The sequence below is a fragment of the Narcine bancroftii genome, chromosome 9 (assembly GCF_036971445.1).
Source record: "Narcine bancroftii isolate sNarBan1 chromosome 9, sNarBan1.hap1, whole genome shotgun sequence".
Classification (NCBI taxonomy): domain Eukaryota; kingdom Metazoa; phylum Chordata; class Chondrichthyes; order Torpediniformes; family Narcinidae; genus Narcine; species Narcine bancroftii.
In genome coordinates this window covers 58,733,392-58,747,697 of record NC_091477.1, presented here as the reverse complement: position 1 = coordinate 58,747,697, position 14,306 = coordinate 58,733,392, and positions in this window count along the sequence as shown.

Below are 14,306 nucleotides of genomic sequence, written 5' to 3'. Positions count from 1 at the left end.
GTTCAGACGTGGCAACCTTGGTCTGGTGTGGGATGGACTAGACTTTTTATTGGTAACTGGAGTCTGATACCCACAGCCCTTATAGCAGCTGGACTCGCTATTCTGACCATTATGGTGCTCCCCTGCCTAAAGACTTGTGTGCAGTATTTAATTCATCGAACCCCTCGTCAGAACACTAACCCAAAGGATGTATGTTTCCCTAATTCTGTCTAATGATGCTGAGACTGCAGTTCATTTACTGACCAGCTGGGAAAAAGACCAAGTTTGCAAGTAATACATTTCAGTTGAGAGATCAGTAATACTGATCTAAAAGAAAAGTGAGGATTGTGAGAGATGAGTACAACTGATGTAAAAATATGAAAATGAAGAAACTAAAATTGATACATGGGTAAATGAATAAAGCCAGTATGAACAGGATAAGACATGGATATTAGAATGCAGGAAGCAGAATCAGTCTGAGTAAGATAAGAATCTCCTAGCCTTTAGACAGAATCAGCAAGGATAGACAATAGATAATGATAGAGTAGGAAGTAGAGTTAGTCTGTCTGAATGAGATAAGGGTCTTCTAGCCCCAGATAGAATTAGCAGGTTTGCATATGTAATTAGTAAGCCTTACAGTATTAGCCAGTTCTACATATGAAGAGGACACAGCCCTGAGGGTCGGGAAGGTGTAAATTAGAACAAAGACAGGTTTGTGAATAAGGACAATGAGAATAATGACATGATAAGACACCGACAGGATACCCCCTGGTCCTCCAAGCACAGAAACAGCACGTAGGCAGGCAGGATTGCCTAATGCCAAACCTCTCCAGGAGGCTGAAGAATGTAAGGGGGGGGGGGTATTCCTATACTGAAATGAACTGTATAAAAGTTGGGTGAGCCCCAGTGTATGTGTGTATTCCCATGGTAAGGGGAAGCACCCAATTTTGTATTGTTGTATAATAAATGTTCTTTGTTCTCAATTTTTGTCTCGAGCAATTTCTGTGAAGGTACTTCTGTTTCTAACAAAGCGTAACCCCGTATTTATTGTATTTCTCATAGTTCCGGAGCATAGCTTTTCCCATTTTTCATTTTTTACCTTTATGTTTAGACCTTGTTCCCACTTTTGTTTGGGTTTACAGCTTATTTCATTGTTCTCTTTCTCTTGCAGCTTGATGTACATATTTGTTATAAATCTTTTAATTATCTTTGTATCTTTCTCTAAAGGAAAGGTTATTTATGGTGAAAGGGATTAGTTGATTTTGTGTCAATAATAATTTAGGTAGTTGGTAATCTGTTTTTTCCTTTCTACGTGAATCTTCTTCCAAATGTTGAGCAGATGGTGAAGTACTGGTGAACTTCTATGTTGCACTAGTTTTTCATCCCACTTATAAAGTATATGTTCTGGTACCTTCTCCCCTATTTTATCTAGCTTTAACCTGGTCCAATCTGGTTTTTCCCTTGTTTGATAAAAATCTGATAGATATCTTAATTGTGCTGCTCTATAATAATTCTTAAAGTTTGGTAGCTGTAAGCCCCCTTGTTTGTACCATTCTGTTAATTTATCTAGCACTATCCTCAGTTTCCCCCCTTTCCATAAGAATTTCCTTATTCTTTTCTTTAGCTCATTGAAGAATTTCTCTGTTAAGGGAATTGGTAACGATTGAAATAGGTATTCATTTTAATGCAATTTACCCTTCCTATCAGTGTTAGTGGTAAATCTTTCCAATTTTCTAAGTCATCTTGTAATTTCTTCATTAATGGCTGAGAATTTAATTTGTATAGATGACCTAGATTATTATCTAGTCTAATAACTAGGTATCGGTTTGCTTGTGTTTGCCATTTAAATGGTGATTCTTTCTTAAACTTTGTGAAATCCGCATTATTCATTGGCATCGCTTCACTTTTATTTGCGTTGATCTTGTACTCTGATATTTCTCCATATTCCTTCAATTTCTTATGTAATTCTTTTATTGATAATTCTGGTTCTGTTAAGTATACTATGATGTCATCTGCAAATAGACTGATTTTATATTCCTTCTCTTTTATTTTTAATCCATTTTATTTTATTTTCTGTTCTTATCAGTTCTGCCAAGGGTTCTATAGCTAAAGTGAACAGTGAGGGAGATAGTGGACACCCCTGCCTAGTTGACCTACTTAATTTAAATTGGTTCGATATATATCCATTTACTGTCACCTTCGCCAATGGTCCCTTATATAATTAATATATTTCTCTGGTAGGTTGAACCTCTGTAGTACTTTGAATAAATAATTCCATTGTACCCTCTCAAAGGCTTTCTCTGCGTCTAAAGCCACCGCCACTGTTGGCGTCTTATTTCCTTGTACTGCATGGATTAAGTTAATGAACTTACAGACATTGTCCGTTGTTTGTCTTTTCTTAATAAATCCAGTTTGATCTAATTTTACTATTTTTGGTACACAGTCTGCCAATCTGTCTGATAATAGTTTTGCTATTATCTTATAATCTGAGTAAAGTAGAGATATTGGTCTATAAGATGCTGGTGTTAATGGATCTTTCCCTGTCTTTGGTATTACTGTAATTATTGCTGTTTTACATGAATCTGGCATGTTTTGTGTTTCTTCAATCTAGTTCATTACTTCCAGGAGAGGAGGAATTAATAAGTCTTTAAATGCTTTATAGAATTCTATTGGGAGTCCGTCCTCTCCAGGCATTTTATTGTCTGGTAGCTTTTTTTAATATATCCTGTATTTCCTCTATTTCAAATTCTTTTGGTCCCCTTCTTGCAATTTTGTTAGTTCAATTTTAGCTAGAAACTCATCTATTTTGTCTTCTTTCCCTTCGTTCTCAGTTCGGTATAATTGCTCGTAGAATTCCTTGAAGTTTTCATTCTGATGGGTTATATGTAATTTGTTTGTCCTTTTCCCTTGATTCCAATACCATTCTTTAAGCTGCCAAGCTAGTATTTTGTGCATTTTTTCTCCTAGCTCATTTTACTTCTGCTTTATCTTCATTATGTTCTTCACCACCTTATACGTTTGTAGTGTTTCATATTTTATTTTTTTGTCCGCCAATTCTCTTCTTTTTGTTGTATCTTCCCTTGTTGCTAGTTCTTTTTCTGTACTTACTATTTCCCTTTCCAGCTGTTCTATTTCCCGATTGTAGTCCTTCTTCATCTTAGTTATACAACTTATTATCTGCCCTCTGATGAAGGCTTTCATTGCATCCCATAATATAAATGTATCTTTCACTGATTCTGTATTTATTTCAAAGTACATTTTAATTTGGCACTCAAAGAATTCTCTAAAATCCTGTCTTTTAAGTAGCATGGAGTTTAATCTCCATCTATACGTTCTTGGGATGTCCTACAGCTCTATTGCTAATAACAGAGGTGAATGATCCGATAACAATCGTTATAACAATATTCCGTTTTCCTAACTCTCCCTTGGATATGAGCTGACAACAGGAACAGGTCAATCCTTGAATATGTTTTATGTCTACTCGAATAATATGAGTATTCCTTCTCCTTTGGGTGTTGTCTCCTCCATATATCCAAAAGTTGCATTTCCTGCATCAATTTAACCATAAATTTGGCTACTTTGTTCTTTCTGCTAGTCTTTTGTCCAAATTTATCCATCTTTGAGTCCAAATTAAGGTTAAAGTCCCCTCCTATCAGTATATTCCCCTGCGAATCTACAATCTTCTAAAAGAGATCTTGTGTAAACTTTTGATCCTCTTCATTAGGTGCATATATATTGAGCAAATTCCAAAATCCTGAATATATCTGACACTTTATCATTAAATACCTCCCTGCTGGATCTATTATTTTCTCCCCTATTTTGATTGGTACATTTTTATTGATTAATATAGCTACACTTCTGGCTTTTGAGTTATATGATGTTGCCATTACGTGCCCTACCCAGTCTCTCCTTAATTTATTTTAGGGGAGGATAGCCTCAATCCTTTTGATTTGGTTATGTATTCCTATAATATTTAGTCATATAGTTCAACATGGCCATTTCATACTTTGTTTACATCTCATTTCTGCTTCCTTACCACCACCTTTCCCCTTTTCCCCATTTCCATTTCTTAGTTTTCTTTTTTTGAATGCACTGTATGACAACATTTCTAAAACATAAAATATTTCAACCATTCCCACATCTAAAATTCCCTTAATCCCAAGTGACCTCCCCCCTCTCTGAGTCGCCCCTTGTCCCTTGCTGGGCAACCACAACTCCCCTCTCCATTCGGACCGCGAACCCGTTAGTAAGTGTCAATTGATTTCACAGTGACTGTTATTCTCTCTCAACAACCCCCTCCAGAAAAGACTTTTATCTTCACATTACAACAAAGCTCCCCCTCGTTTCTTCTCTTTTTCTTTTTATGTTTTATTTATTTATTATTAATTTTTTAACCCCTCCTCTTTTCCCCCCGTTCTCCCTTACTTCCCTTTTCTTCCCTCCTTTATTTCTTACGTATACATTATTTTTACTTCTTTATATGTAGTTATCTGCAGGCTTTTACAGTGGCTGTACCCACCACACCGTGAGCTGTATTCTGCTTAAGTGGGCTGTACCCATCATACAGTGAGCTGTAGGCTGCTACAGTGGGCAGTAGCAACCTCACCATGAGAAGTAGGTTGCTACAGTGGGCAGTTCCTACCACACTATGAGCTGTAGCTAGCCACAGTGGCTCTACTGACCACACCATGAGCTGTAGGCTGCTACAGTGGGCTGTACCCACAATACATTGAGCTGTAGACTGCTACAGTGCCTGTACCCAAGACATAGTGAGCTGTAGGCTTCTACAGTGCTATACCAACAACAGAGTGAGATGTAGGTTGCTACAGTGGGCTGTACCCAACACACTGTGTGCTGTAGGATGCTACAGTGCCAGTATCGATCACACCGGGAGGTGTAGTGTCCTACACTGCGCTGTACCCATCACAACGTGAGCTGTAGGCTGCTACAGTGGGCTATACCAACAATACATTGAGCTGTAGACTGCTACAGTGGCTATACCCAAGACATTGTGAGCTGTAGACTGCTAACGTGGCTATATCCACCACACAGTGAGCGGTAGGCTGCTACAGTGGTTGTACCCACCACAAAGTGAGATGTAGCCTACTACAGTGGGCTGTACACACCACACTGTGAGCTGTAGACTGCTACAGTGGGCTGTACACACCACAAAATGAACTGCAGGCCACTACAGTGGGCTTTACCCATCAACACAATGAGCTGTAAGCTGCTATAGTGGCTGTACCCATCACACCATGAGCTAAGTGGGCTATAACCCACCACAATGCGAGCTGTAGCCTGCCACAGTGGCTATATCCAGCACACAGTGCGTTGTAGGCTGCCACAGTGTCTGTACCCACCACACAGTCAGCTGTAGACTTTCTTCTTTCTTCTTTCTTTGGCTTGGCTTCGCGGACGGAGATTTATGGAGGGGGTAAAAGTCCACGTCAGCTGCAGGCTCGTTTGTGGCTGACAAGTCTGATGCGGGACAGGCAGACACGGTTGCAGCGGCTGCAGGGGAAAATTGGTTGGTTGGGGTTGGGTGTTGGGTTTTTCCTCCTTTCCCTTTTGTCAGTGAGGTGGGCTCTGCGGTCTTCTTCAAAGGAGGTTGCTGCCCGCCAAACTGTGAGGCGCCAAGATGCACGGTTTGGGGTGATATCAGCCCACTGACGGTGGTCAATGTGGCAGGCACCAAGAGATTTCTTTAGGCAGTCCTTGTACTTTTTCTTTGGTGCACCTCTGTCACGGTGGCCAGTGGAGAGCTCGCCATATAACACGATCTTGGGAAGGCGATGGTCCTCCATTCTGGAGACGTGACCCACCCAGCGCAGCTGGATCTTCAGCAGCGTGGACTCGATGCTGTCGATCTCTGCCATCTCGAGTAGACTGTAGACTGTAGACTGATACATTGGGATATACCCACAATACATTGATTTGTAGACTGCTACAGTGGCTGTACGCAACAGACAGTGAACTGCTGTAATGGGCTTTACCCACCACACAGTGAGCTGTAGTCTGCTACAGAGGTCTGTACACACCACACAATGAACTGTAGGCCAATACAGAGGGCTGTACCCTTGACACTTTGAGCTGTAGACTGCTACAATGAGCTGTACTCACCATACAGTGATCTACAGACAGCTACAGTGGCTGTATCCAACACATAGTGAGCAGTAGGCTGCTACAGAGGCTGTACCCACCACACAGTAAACTATAGGATGCTATATTGGACTATACTCAAGACACCGTGAGATATAGGGTGCTAGAGTGGGATTTAACCACCATACAGTGAGCTGTAGACTGCTATAGCATCTGTACCCACCACAAGGTGAGCAGTATGCTGCTACAGAGTGCTGTACCCACCACACCATGAGATGTAGGCTTCTACAGTGGGCTTTTCCCCACACACAGTAAGCTCTAGGCTGCTACCGTAGGCTGAACCCACCACACCATGAGCTGAAGTCTGATACAGTGGCGGAACCCATCACACCGTGAGCTGTAGTCTACTACAGTGGCTGTACCCACCACACCTTGAGCTGTAGACTGCTACAATGAGCTGTACTCACCATACAAGTGATCAACAGACAGCTACAGTGGCTGTATCCAACACACAGTGAGCAGTAGGCTACTAAAGTGGGCTGCACCCAACACACAGTGAGCTCTAGGCTGCTACAAAGGCTGTACCCACCACACAGTAAACTATAGGATGCTACATTGGACTATACTCAAGACACCGTGAGATGTAGGGTGCTAGAGTGGGAGTTAACCACCATACAGTGAGCTGTAGACTGTTATAGCATCTGTACCCACCTCAAGGTGATCAGTATGCTGCTACAGAGTGCTGTACCCACCACACCGTGAGATGTAGGCTACTACAGTGGGTTTTTCCCCACACACAGTAAGCTCTAGGCTGCTACAATGGCTGTACCCACCACACTGTGAGCTGTAGACTACTACAAAGGGCTTTACCCAACACAACGTGAGCTGTAGGCTGCTGGAGTGGCTGTAACGACTACACCGTGAGATACAGGCTGCTACCGTAGGCTGAACCCACTACACCATGAGCTGAAGTCTGCTACAGTGGCAGAACCCATCACACCGTGAGCTGTAATCTACTACAGTGGCTGTACCCATCACACAGTGCGATGTAGACTGCGATAGTGGGCTGCACGCACCACAAATTTAGCAGTAGGCTGCTACAGTGCCTGTACCCATCATGCAGTGAGATGTAGGCTGCTGCACTGGGCTATACCCACAATACATTGAGCTGTAGACTGCTACAGTGCCTGTACCCAAGACACAGTGAGCTGTAGGCTTCTACAGTGGCTGTACCCTCTACACAGTGAGTGTAGGCTGCTACAGTGTGCTGTACCCAACACACTGTGTGCAGTAGGCTGATACAGTGCCTGTACTTATCACACCGTGAAGTGTAGGCTGCTACACTGTGCTGTACCCATCAAAACGTGAGCTGTAGACTGCTACAGTGGGCTGTACCCACCACACAGTTAGTAGTAGGCTGCTACTATGGCTATATCCACCACACAGTGAGCTGTAGACTGCTACAGTGGGCTGTACCCACCACACAGTTAGCAGTAGGCTGCTACTATGGCTATATCCACCACACAGTGAGCTGTAGGCTGCTACAGTGGGCTACAACCCACCACACAGTTAGCAGTAGGCTGCTACTATGGCTATATCCACCACACAGTGAGCTGTAGACTGCTACAGTGGGCTGTACCCACCACACAGTTAGCAGTAGGCTGCTACTGTGGCTATATCCACCACACAGTGAGCTGTAGGCTGCTACAGTGGGCTACAACCCACCATACAGTTAGCAGTAGGCTGCTACTGTGGCTTTACCCACCAACACAATGAGCTGTAGGCTGCTACAGTGGGCTACAACCCACCACACAGTTAGCAGTAGGCTGCTACTATGGCTATATCCACCACACAGTGAGCTGTAGACTGCTACAGTGGGCTGTACCCACCACACAGTTAGCAGTAGGCTGCTACTGTGGCTATATCCACCACACAGTGAGCTGTAGGCTGCTACAGTGGGCTACAACCCACCATACAGTTAGCAGTAGGCTGCTACTGTGGCTGTACCCACCAACACAATGAGTTATAGCCTTCTACAGTAGGTATAACCTAACACAATGTGAGCTGTAGCCTGACACAGTGGCTATATCCACCACACAGTGCGTTGTAGGCTGCTACAGTGTCTGTACCCACCACACAGTAGGCTGTAGACTGATACAGTGGGATATACCCACAATACATTGATTTGTAGGCTGCTATAGTGGCTGTACCCAACATACAGTGATCTACAGACAGCTACAGTGGCTGTATCCAACACACAGTGAGCAGTAGGCTACTAAAGTGGGCTGCACCCAACACACAGTGAGCTCTAGGCTGCTACAGAGGCTGTACCCACCACACAGTAAACTATAGGATGCTACATTGGACTATACTCAAGATACCGTGAGATGTAGGGTGCTAGAGTGGGAGTTAACCACCATACAGTGAGCTGTAGACTGCTATAGCATCTGTACCCACCACAAGGTGAGCAGTATGCTGCTATAGAGTGCTGTACCCACCACACCATGAGATGTAGGCTTCTACAGTGGGCTTTTCCCCACACACAGTAAGCTCTAGGCTGCTACCGTAGGCTGAACCCACCACACCATGAGCTGAAGTCTGCTACAGTGGTGGAACCCATCACACCGTTAGCTGTAGTCTACTACAGTGGCTGTACCCACCACACAGTGCGATGTAGACTGCGATAGTGGGCTGCACGCACCACAAATTTAGCAGTAGGCTGCTACAGTGCCTGTACCCATCACGCAGTGAGATGTAGGCTGCGATAGTGGGCTGCACGCACCACAAATTTAGCAGTAGGCTGCTACAGTGGCTGTACCCATCACACAGTGATGTGTAGGCTGCTGCACTGGGCTATACCCACAATACATTGAGCTGTAGACTGCTACAGTGCCTGTACCCAAGACACAGTGAGCTGTAGGTTTATACTGTGGCTGTACCCTCTACACAGTGAGATGTAGGCTGCTACAGTGGGCTGTTCCCAACACACTGTGCTGTAGGCTTTTACAGTGCCAGTACCTATCACACCGTGAGGTTTCAGCTGCTACTCTGTGCTGTACCCATCACAACATGAGCTGTAGATTGCTACAGTGGGCTGTACCCACCACGCAATAAGCAGTAGGCTGCTACTGTGGCTGTACTCATCAAACAGTGAGCTGTAGGCTGCTACAGTGGGCAATACCCACAATACATTGAGCTGTAGACTGCTACAGAGGCTGTACCCAAGACATTGTGAGCTGTAGACTAGTACAGTGGGTTGTACCCAACACGTGAGTTGTAGGCTGCTAGAGTGACTGTAACCACCTCACCAGGAGTTGTAGGCCGGTAGAGTGGCTGTACCGACTAGACCGTGAGATATAGGCTGCTACCGTAGGCTGAACCCACCACACCATGAGCTGAAGTCTGCTTCAGTGGCGCAACTCATCAAACCGTGAGCTGTAGGCTATTACAGTGGGCTGTACCCAACACACTATGAGCTGAAGTCTGTTACTTTGGATGTACCCATCACACCATGAACTGTAGTCTACTATAGAGTATGTACACAGCACACAGTGAGATTTAGGCTGCTCCAGTGGGCTGTAACAATCATACCATAAGCTGTAGGCTGCTATAGTGGGCTGTACCCAACAAAGTTAGCAGTAGGCTGCTACCGTGGCTGTACCCAACAAAGTTAGCTGTAGGATGCTACAGTCGGCTGTACCCACTACACCTTGACCTGTAAGCTGCTTCAGTGGACTCTACCAGCCATACAGTGAGCTGTTGACTGCTACAGTGGCTGTATAGGAAGCAAAGTGAGCTGTAGGCTGCCACAGTTGCTGTACCCATCACAATGTGAGCTGTAGGCTGCTAGAGAGGCTGTAACCAACTCACCAGGATCTGAAGTCTGCTACAGTGGTAGAACCCACCACACCACGAGTTGTAGAATATTTATTCCCAAGATCGTATTATATGGCGAGCTCTCCACTGGCCACCGTGACAGAGGTGCACCAAAGAAAAGGTACAAGGACTGCCTAAAGAAATCTCTTGGTGCCTGCCACATTGACCACCGCCAGTGGGCTGATAACGCCTCAAACCGTGCATCTTGGCGCCTCACAGTTTGGCGGGCAGCAGCCTCCTTTGAAGAAGACCGCAGAGCCCACCTCACTGACAAAAGGCAAAGGAGGAAAAACCCAACACCCAACCCCAACCAACCAATTTTCCCTTGCAACCGCTGCAATCGTGTCTGCCTGTCCCGCATCGGACTGGTCAGCCACAAACGAGCCTGCAGCTGACGTGGACTTTTTACCCCCTCCATAAATCTTCGTCCGCGAAGCCAAGCCAAAGAAGAAGAAAATACCCACCACACAGTGAGATTTAGGCTGCTACAATACGCTGTACCCATCACAACGTGAGCTGTAGACTCCTATAGTAGGCTGTACGCACCACACAGTAGCAGTAAACTGTTACCGTAGGCTGAACCCACCACACCATGATTTGAAGTATGGTAGTGTGGCGGAACCCATCACACGGTGAGCTGTAGTCTACTATAGTGGCTGTACCCAACACACAGTGCGATGTAGGCTGCTACAGTGGGCTGTACCCGCAATACATTGAGCTGTAGACTGCTACACTGCCTGTACCCAAGACATAGTGAGATGTAGGCTTCTACAGTGGCTGTACCCACCACAATGTGAGCTGTAGGCTGCCGATTGGGCTGTAACTAACTCACCAGGAGCTGAAGTCTTCTACAGTGCTGGAACCTACCACACCGCGAGCTGTAGGCGATTAAATCACTATACCCACCACACAGTGAGATTTAGGCTGCTACAGTGCCAGTACCCATCACACAGTGCGCTGTAGGCTGCTACATACGCTGTACCCATCACAAGATGAGCTGTAGACTATTACAGTGGGCTGTACTCACCACACAGTTAGCAGTAGGCATCTACCGTGGCTGTACCCATCGCACAGTGAGATGTAGGCTGCTTCAGTGGGCTGTACCCATCAAACAGTAATCTGTAGGCTTTTACTGTGGCTGTACCCACCACAACGTGAGCTGTAGTCTGCTTGTGGGCTGTACCCATCATACAGTGAGCTGTAGGCTCCTACAGTAGGCTAAAACCCACCACACTGTAAGCTGTAGAATACTACAGTGGGCTATAACCGAAACACTGTGAGCTGTAGGCTGCTACAGTAGGCAGTAGCCACCTCACCATGAGATGTAGGCTGCTACAGTGGGATGTTCCTACCATACCATGAGCTGTAGGCTGCCACAGTGGCTGTACTGACCACACCATGAGCTGTAGGCTGCTACAGTGAGCTGTACCAACCACACCATGACCTGAAGTCTTCTACATTGGCTGCACCCATCACACCATGATCTGTAGTCTACTATAGTTCCTGGATGCACCACACAGTGAGATTTAGGCTGCCACAGTGGGCTGTACCCATCACAACGTGAGCTGTGGACTGCTACAGTGAGATGTACCCACCACACAGTTAGCAGTAGGCTGCTACTGTGGCTGTACCCATCACACAGTGAGATGTAGGCTGGTACAGTGGGTGGACCAACCACACCATGAGCTGAAGTCTGCTACATTGGTTGTACCCATCACACCATGAGCTATAGTCTATTATTGTGGCTGTCCAAACCACACTGTGAGGTTTAGGCTGCTACAGTTGGCTGTACCCATCACATGAGCTGTAGACTCCTATAGTGGGCTGTACGCACCACACAATAACAGTAAACTGTTACCGTAGGCTGAACCCACCACACCATGATTTGAAGTCTGCTAGTGTGGCGGAACCCATCACACCGTGAGCTGTAGTCTACTATAGTGGCTGTACCCAACACACAGAGCGATGTAGGCTGCTACAGTGGGCTGTACCCACCACATTGTGAGCAGTAGGCTGATACAGTGCTAGTATCATCACACTGTGAGGTGGAGGCCACTACAATGCACTGTACCCATCTCAACGTGAGGTGTAGACTGCTACAGTGGGCTGTACCCTCCACAAAGTCAGCAGTAGGCTGTTCCTGTGGCTGTACCCATCACATTGTGAGACGTAGGCTGCTACAGTGGGCTATACCCACAATACATTGAGCTGTAGACTGCTGCGGTGCCATACCCAAAACATAGTGACCTGTCGTCTTCTATAGTGGCTGTACCCACCACAATGTGAGCTGTAGGCTGCTAGAGAGGCTGTAACCAACTCACCAGGAGCTGAAGTCTGCTACAGTGGTGGAACCCATCACACCGTGAGCTGTAGAATATTACAGTGGCTGTACACACCACACAGTGTGATGTAGGCTGCTACAGTGGGCTGTTCCCAACACATTGTGCTGTAGGCTTTTACAGTGCCAGTACCTATCACACCGTGAGGTTTCGGCTGCTACACTGTGCTGTACCCATCACAACATGAGCTGTAGATTGCTACAGTGGGCTGTACCCACCACGCAGTAAGCAGTAGGCTGCTACTGTGGCTGTACTCATCAAACAGTGAGCTGTAGGCTGCTACAGTGGGCTATACCCACAATACATTGAGCTGTAGGCTGCTACAGAGGCTGTACCCAAGACATTGTGAGCTGTAGACTACTACAGTGGGTTGTACCCAACACAACATGAGTTGTAGGCTGCTAGAGTGACTGTAACCACCTCAGCAGGAGTTGTAGGCCGCTAGAATGGCTGTACCGACTAGACCGTGAGATATAGGCTGCTACCGTAGGCTGAACCCACCACACCATGAGCTGAAGTCTGCTTCAGTGGCGCAACTCATCAAACCGTGAGCTGTAGGCTATTACAGTGGGTTCTACCCAACACACTATGAGCTGGTCTGTTACTTTGGATGTACCCATCACATCATGAACTGTAGTCTACTATAGAGTATGTACACAGCACACAGTGAGATTTAGGCTGCTCCAGTGGGCTGTAACAATCATACCATAAGCTGTAGGCTGCTATAGTGGGCTGTACCCAACAAAGTTGGCAGTAGGCTGCTACCGTGGCTGTACCCAACAAAGTTAGCTGTAGGATGCTACAGTCGGCTGTACCCACCACACCTTGACCTGTAAGCTGCTTCAATGGACTCTACCAGCCATACAGTGAGCTGTAGACTGCTACAGTGGCTGTATAGGAAGCAAAGTGAGCTGTAGACTGCCACAGTTGCTGTACCCATCACAATGTGAGCTGTAGGCTGCTAGAGAGGCTGTAACCAACTCACCAGGATCTGAAGTCTGCTACAGTGGTGGAACCTACCACACCGCGAGTTGTAGAATATTACAGTGGCTATACCCACCACACAGTGAGATTTAGGCTGCTACAGTGCCAGTACCCATTACACCGTGAGCTGTAGGCTGCTGCAATACGCTGTACCCATCACACCGTGAGCTTTAGGCTGCTACAATACGTTGTATCCATCACAACGTGAGCTGTAGACTACTATAGTGGGCTGTACCCAACACACCATGAGCTGAAGTATGTTACATTGGATGTAACCATCACATCATGTACTGTAGTCTACTATAGAGGCTGTGAACACCTCACAGCGAGATTTCGGCTGATCCAGTGGGCTGTACCCATCACACCGTAAGCTGCAGGCTGCTATAGTGGGCTGTACCCAACAAAGCTAGCTGTAGTTTGCTACAGTCGGCTGTACCCACCACACCTTAACCTGTAAGCTGCTTCAGTGGGCTCTACCAGCCATACAGTGAGCTGTAGACTGCTACAGTGGCTGTATAGGAAGCAAAGTGAGCTGTAGGCTGCTGTACCCATCAAACAGTGAACTGCAGGATAATACAGAGGGCTGTAAGAACCATATATTGAGCTGTAGACTGCTACAGTGGCTCTGCCCAACACACAGTGATCTGTATGCTGCTATAGTAGCGTCTACCCACCACATCATGAGCTGTAGACTGCTACAGTGGGGTGTATCCACCACACCTTGAGCTATAGGCTTCTGCAGTGGCCTATAACCCTCCACACAGTGAGCTGTAGGCTGCTACATTGGCTGTACCCACCACAAAGTGAGATGTAGTCTACTACAGTGGTCTGTCCCCACCACATTGTGAGCTGTAGACTGCTACAGTGGGCTGTATATACCACACAATGAGCTATAGGCTTCTACAGTGGGCTAAAACCCACCACAATGTGACCGTTAGCCTGTCACAGTGGCTATATCCACCACACGGTGAGCTGTAGACTGCTACAGAGGTCTGCACACACCACACAATGAACTGTAGGCCAATACAG